This window comes from Prionailurus viverrinus, chromosome A1 (genome assembly GCF_022837055.1).
Source record: "Prionailurus viverrinus isolate Anna chromosome A1, UM_Priviv_1.0, whole genome shotgun sequence".
NCBI lineage: Eukaryota > Metazoa > Chordata > Mammalia > Carnivora > Felidae > Prionailurus > Prionailurus viverrinus.
In genome coordinates, this window is record NC_062561.1 from 104,993,611 (window position 1) to 105,000,102 (window position 6,492).

Genomic DNA, 6,492 nt, shown 5'->3' on the forward strand with positions numbered 1-6,492 from the left:
TTGTGTCTTACTCAATTTCTTTGGTAAAGCTTTCTATAGTTTCGTGTATAGATTTTTCACCTCTTTGGTTAGGTTTATTCTTAGGTATTTTATAGTTTTTGGTGCAATTGTAAATGGGATTGATTCCTTGATTTCACTTTCTGTTGCTTCTTTATTTGTGTATAGGAAGGCAACCAATTTCTTTGCACTGATTTTATATCCTCCCACTTTGCTGAATTCATGGATCAGCTCTAGTGGTTTTTTGGTGGAATCTTTTGGGCTTTCCATATAGAGTATCATGTCATTTTCAAAGACTGAAAGTTTGACTTTCTTCTTGCTGATTTGGATGCCTTTTACTCCTTTGTGTTGTCTGACTGCTGAAGCTAAGACTTCCAATACTGTGTGGAATAATAGTGGTGAGAGTGGACATCCTTGTTGTGTTTCTTAGGGGAAAAGCTCTTAGTTTTTCCCCATTGAGGATGATATTAACACTGAGTCTTTCATATATGGCTTTTATGATCTCGAGGTATGATCCTTCTACCCCTACTTTCTTGGGCTTTTTTTTTTTCAAGAAAGGATGCTGTATTTTGTCAAATGCTTTCTCTGCATCTATTGAGAGGATCATGTTGTTCTTGTCCTTTCTTTTATTTATGTGATGTATAACATTGATTGTTTTGTGGAAATTGAACCAGTGCCCTGCATCCCAAGTATAAACTTGGTTGTGGTGAATAATTCTTTTAATGTATTATTGGATCTGTTTGGCTAGTATCTTGTTGAGGATTTTTGCATCCTTGTTCATTAGGGAAACTGGTCTCTAGTTCTCCTTTTTAGTGGGGTCTTTGTCTGGTTTTGGAATCAAGGTAATGCTGTCTTCATAGAACGAGTTTGGAAGTTTTTCTTCATTTCTATTTTTTGGAACAGCTTCAAAAGAATAGGTGGTAACTCTTCTTTAAATGTTTGGTAAAATTCCCCTGGAAAGCCATGAAGCCCTGGACTCTTGTTTTTTGGGAGATTTTTGATTACTAATTCGATTTCTTTACTGGCTATGGGTCTTTTCAACTTTTCTATTTCTTATTTCACTTTTGGTAGTTCATATGTTTCTAGGAATTTGTTCCTTTCTTCTGGATTGCCCATTAAAAATTTTTTTTAATGTTTATTTATTTTTGAGAGAGACAGAGCATGAGCAGGGGAAGAGCAGAGAGAGAGAGGGAGACACAGAATCCAAAGGAGGCTCCAGGCTCTGAGCTGTCAACACAGAGCCTGATGCGGGGCTTGAACCCACAAGCTGTGAGATCATGACCTGAGCTGAAGTCGGACGCTCAATGAACTGAGCTACCCAGGCACCCCCATTGCCCATTTTATTGGTGTATAATCGCTCACAATATTCTTTTATTATTGTTGGTTTTTCTGCTGTGTTGGTTGTGATCTCTCCTCTTTCATTCTTGATTTTATTTATTTGGGTCCTTTCCTTTTCTTTTTGATCAAACTGGCTAGGGGTTTATCAATTTTGTTAATTCTTTCAAAGAACCAGCTCCTGGTTTCATTGATCTGTTCTACTGTTTCTGTTTTGTTTAGTTTCAATATCCTTGATTTCTGCTCTAATCTTTATTATTTCCTGTCTTCTACTGGTTTTGAGTTTATTTGCTGTTCTTTTTCCAGTTCTTTAAGGTGTAAGATTAGGTTGTGAATCTGAGATCTTTCTTCCTTGTTTAGGAAGTCCTGGATACTTTCCTCTTATGACTGCCTTTGCTGTGTCCCAGAGGTTTTGGGCTGTGGTGATATCATTTTCATTGGCTTCCATGTACTTTTTAATTTCCTCTTTAACTTCTTGGTTAGCCCATTTATTGTTCAGTAGGATGTTCTTTAGTCTTTGGAGACTTTTTTTTTCCGAAGTTTTTCTTGTGGCTGATTTTGAGTTTCATAGCGTTGTGGTCTGAAAATATGCATGGTATGCATGGTATGATCTTTTTGTACTTGTTGAGGGCTGATTTATGTTCCAGTATGTGATCTGTTCTGGAGAATGTTCCATGTGCCCTCAAGGATAGTGTGGTCACAAACACCTTTAGTTTTTGTTTGTCTGGGAAACTTTTTATTTATGTCTCCTTCTATTGTGAATGACAGTCTTCCTGGATGAAGAATTCTTGGCATATTTTTCTGATCCAGCACATTGAATATATCCTGTCACTCCTTTCTAGCCTGCCATGTTTCTGTGGATAGGTCTTTGGCGAGCCCAATCTGTCTTATCTTGTAGGCTGAGGATGTTTTTTCTTTTCCTGCTTTCATGATTCTTTCCTTGCTTGAGTATTTTGTGAATTTGACTGTGATGTGCCTTGTTAATTTTTTTAAAAAATATTTATTCATTTTTGAAAGAGAGACAGAGCACAAGCAGGGGTAGGGTGGAGAGAGAGGGGGACACAGAATCTGAAGCAGGCTCCAGGCTCTGAGCTGTCAGCACAGAGATTGATGTGGGGCTCGAACTCACGAACCGCGAGATCATGACCTGAGTCAAAGTTGGATTCTCAACTGACTCAGCCACACAGGTGCCCCTGATATGCCTTGTTGATGGTCAGTTTTTGTTGAATCTAATGTGAGTTCTTTGTGCTTCCTGGATTTTGATGTCTGTATCTTTCCCCAGGTTAGGAAAGTTTTCCACTGTGATTTGCTCACATAAACCTTCTACCCCTTTTTCTCTCTCTTCATCTTCTGTGACCTCTATGATTCTGATGTTATTCCTTTTTAATGAGTCACTGAGTTCTCTAATTCTTATATCGTGCTCTTTTACCTTAGTCTGTCTCTGTTTTTCTACTGCATTAGTCTTTATAAGTTTGTCCTCTGTATCTCTGATTCACTGCTCTGCTTCATCCATCTTTGCCGCTGTGGTATCCATTTGAGATTGCAGCTCAGTTATAGCATTTTAGATTTCATCCCAACTAGCTTTTACTTCTTTTATCTCCACAGAAAGGGATTCTAATCTATTTTCAACCCCAGCTAGTTTTCTTATTATTGTGAATCTAAATTCTGGTTTGGACATCTTGCTTGTATCTGTGTTGATTAAGTCCATGGTTGTCATTTCTTCCTGTTCTTTCTTTTGGGGTGAATTCCTTCAATTTGCCATTTTGAAGGAAGAAAAGGAATTAATAAAGTAAAAAAAAAATAGAAATTAAAAAATTAAGAACAGCATAAAATAATCAAATAAAGGTTGTTAGATCCTTGGTGTGTTTTGATCTGGTTGTTGAAAGAAGTTTGATAGAATAGAGAAAAGAAAAAAGGAGAAAAAAAAGGAAAACATTTCAAAATTTGAAAAAATGAATACAGTAAAATGAAATGATGAAAGTAACCTAGAATTTAACAAATTTACAAAAAAGTAAACAATATAGAAGAAAATTAAAGAAAAAATCTTTTTTATATAAAAACAGAAGATAAAAATAATTTTTTCTCTTTCTGTATTCAAGAATAAGAAAAGGAAAGAAAAAGAAAAAAAGTAGAATAGATGGACCAGCGAACAGAATGAAATATGATTGAAATTACATCCAGTTTTCCCTAGAAGTCAAATTATGAAGTACTGTCTACTCTGTAAACTAAGGAGGCGGAGAGACTTGTTGTGTTCCTCAAGAGCGTGGTTGGCACAGTTGGCTTAGTTTAAAGTCTCCATTCTCCACTAGGTGCCATTGCTTAGCTAACTGGGGTAGATTGTTGTGGCACATGTAGGCGTGTATGCACATGCACAGGTGAAAATGGTGTCACTCAGCTACCCAGTCTCTGGTTTCAGAACTCTGTGCTCTCCTGACAGGCAGTCAGGCACTCCTCCTTTGTCTCTGGCTTCCATCCACTCCCCACTTCTACACTGTCTGTGACCAAGCCTTCAGGCTGCCAGATAGCACCTCCCTCCTGAGTTTTATCTCAGATGCGGCTGTGTTTCTCAACCCCTCACTTCTGAGGGACTGCAGCTTTCACCTCAGACCCTCTGGGGGAGGGTCTCACTGAGCAATGGCTGGGTGCCGGTCCAACCCCAGGAACCTTCAAGCAACTGTGCTGCTGCTGATGTCCAGAGACTGTGCCTGGGCACCAGCCCACCCCAGAAAAAGTTCATGTGGTCATGTAGCAGCAGTGTTTCAGGGGCTACGGGAAACCACATCACACATCTTGCACCAGGCTTCACCCCAATGACCCTCTTCTGACACCAGAAAATGTGGCTGATTTCCAAGATCTGCTGGGTCCCTTGCCTGTAGGAGGTCTCACAGCCTCTATCATATGTCCTCCCAGCAGGGGAACTGCCACTCCCCATATGGCCATAAGACCCCTCAGACCTCGCTCTCTGTTCCTGGGGATTCACCCTTCCCACCAGAGCACTGCCAGATATTGAGCTGTGGAGTTTCAGATTCTTTGCTCCCCCTGTTTTTAGAGTCTTAATGGAATTTAAATCCTTTGCTTTCTCCTTTCTCCCTTTTATCTTCTTTCCCATGCAGCTGTTTCCACTCTTGCCTTTTCTCTTTTCATGGGGGGGGGCTTTTCTCCATCCTCTCTCCACAAGCAAAAACAGCTCCCTGCCCTCTGCAGCTTCTCTCCCCCAGTTCAACTCTCCACACCACATGACTGCCAAATTCTGTGGTTCAAGTTGCGCAGATTGTTGTGTTAATCCTCAAATCAGTTTTCTAGGTGTGCAAGATGGTTTAGTGTTGTTCTGGCTGCATTTCAGGGAAGAGAGAGGCAAAAATCACTTCCATGCTCCTCCACCATCTTGGCCCCCTCCCCACAAATTATTTCTTTTTATTTCTTAAAATATTTTTTAATGTTTATTTATTTTAGAGACAGACAGAGTATGAGCCGGGGAGGGGCAGAGAGAGAGAGCAGGAGACACAGAACGTGAAGCAGGCTCCAGGCTCTGAGCTGTCAGCACAGAGACCAGTGCAGGGCTTGAACTCGCAAACTGTGAGATCATGGCCTGAGTTGAAGCCAGACTCAACCGACTGAGCCATCCAGACGCCCCAAATTATTTCTTAATATGATCACATATGTAGTGTTCAAACTTCCCTGTCTCATGATGTTTTCTTTGCCTTTGGTTTTCTGAATCAGGATCCAAACCCAGTCCACATGTTATGTTTTTTGATAGATGTTGTAAGTCTTCCAAATGAAACATCCAGCTCACAGTGTCAGTAGCGCTGCTGTTGAGAAACCCTGTGACTGGTGCAATCTGACAATGTTTTTGCCCCTCTCGTTCCTGTAAACCAGCAGTTAGATAACAGTGCTTGATCATTTTCAAGTTCTGTTGTTTCACAAGAATATCTCATGGGTGTTTCTGTACTTCCCATTGCATCATGTCAGAAGGTATGTCATGTCAGCCTTTTGCTTTTCTGTGATATTAAGATTGATTTGTGGGTTTTGTGGAGGCTCTGATCCTTTTCATTATAAAGTTCCCTATCGGCCAGTGGTTTCAGCATCTGTTAATGATCATTAGACAGATTGATTATTTCATTTAGATTCTGTCATTATTTCTACATTTGTTTGGTGAAAGTCTTCTCTAAAGAACTGTAATTCATCAATTATACCCCAAGGTACAGAATACACAAAGTAGTTTTTAAAAAGCACTTATCAGCACAATGATTTGGTTCTTTAGCGTGCTCTAGAGGTGACTTGGGAGCTTTTTTATTTTAAGTATCATTGTAAACTCATGAATTTTACCAGAGAATATGTGTAACAATTCATGAGTTGTTCCTTTTAAAACAAAATGTTTATTTATTTTGAGAGAGAGTACAGGCAGGGAAGGGGTAGAGAGAGAGGGAGAGAGAGAATTCCAAGCAGGCTCTGCCCTCTCAGCATGGGGCTCGATCCCATGAACCGTGAGATCATGACCTGAACTGAAACCAAGAGTTGGATACTTAACCCACTGAGGCACCCAGGTGCCCCAAGTCATTCCTTTTTGATGCCCGTATAGTTCCATCTTAGGTTGGTGGGAGCTTGTTTAAGTTGTATCCTGTGTCCGCTGGATACAACCACTGTAGTTTTCTTTGCTTTCTGGTATGACAAGGTGTTTCAGATTCCTCTAACACATTTTCTTTCCTGACTTAGAGTCAGACCTTTCTCCAAGGAGATCTTCTTCCTTTTAGTAGGACAATGGTATGTAGCAACCATAAGCAGGGCTGCCCAGTTTTTGAAGACCTTGTGTAAGTGTTGACAAATCTGTAAGAGATGCAGGTGTACATGGAGGGATTCATGTCTTGCACGTGGATGTGATCACCTGCCACAGTATTTTTACCAGGTGCATGAAACAGAATACATCCCATCTGTTTCCTCTCAAATAGTGTGTGCTTGAGAGTTCCTTGATCCTGGCTGATCTTGCCTGAGTCTCATTCCTCATCCTTCCTATCTGGCATCAAGGAGACTTATCACCAGTGTGGAAATCTTCCCTTTGCCCCTAGTAGCTGGCACAGGCTTCTGAAAGTGGAGTCTCAGGCTGAGGACTTGGAGCGGGTTCTGCAGGATTCCTGAGGTTACTCTGGTAGGACCCCCCCCCCC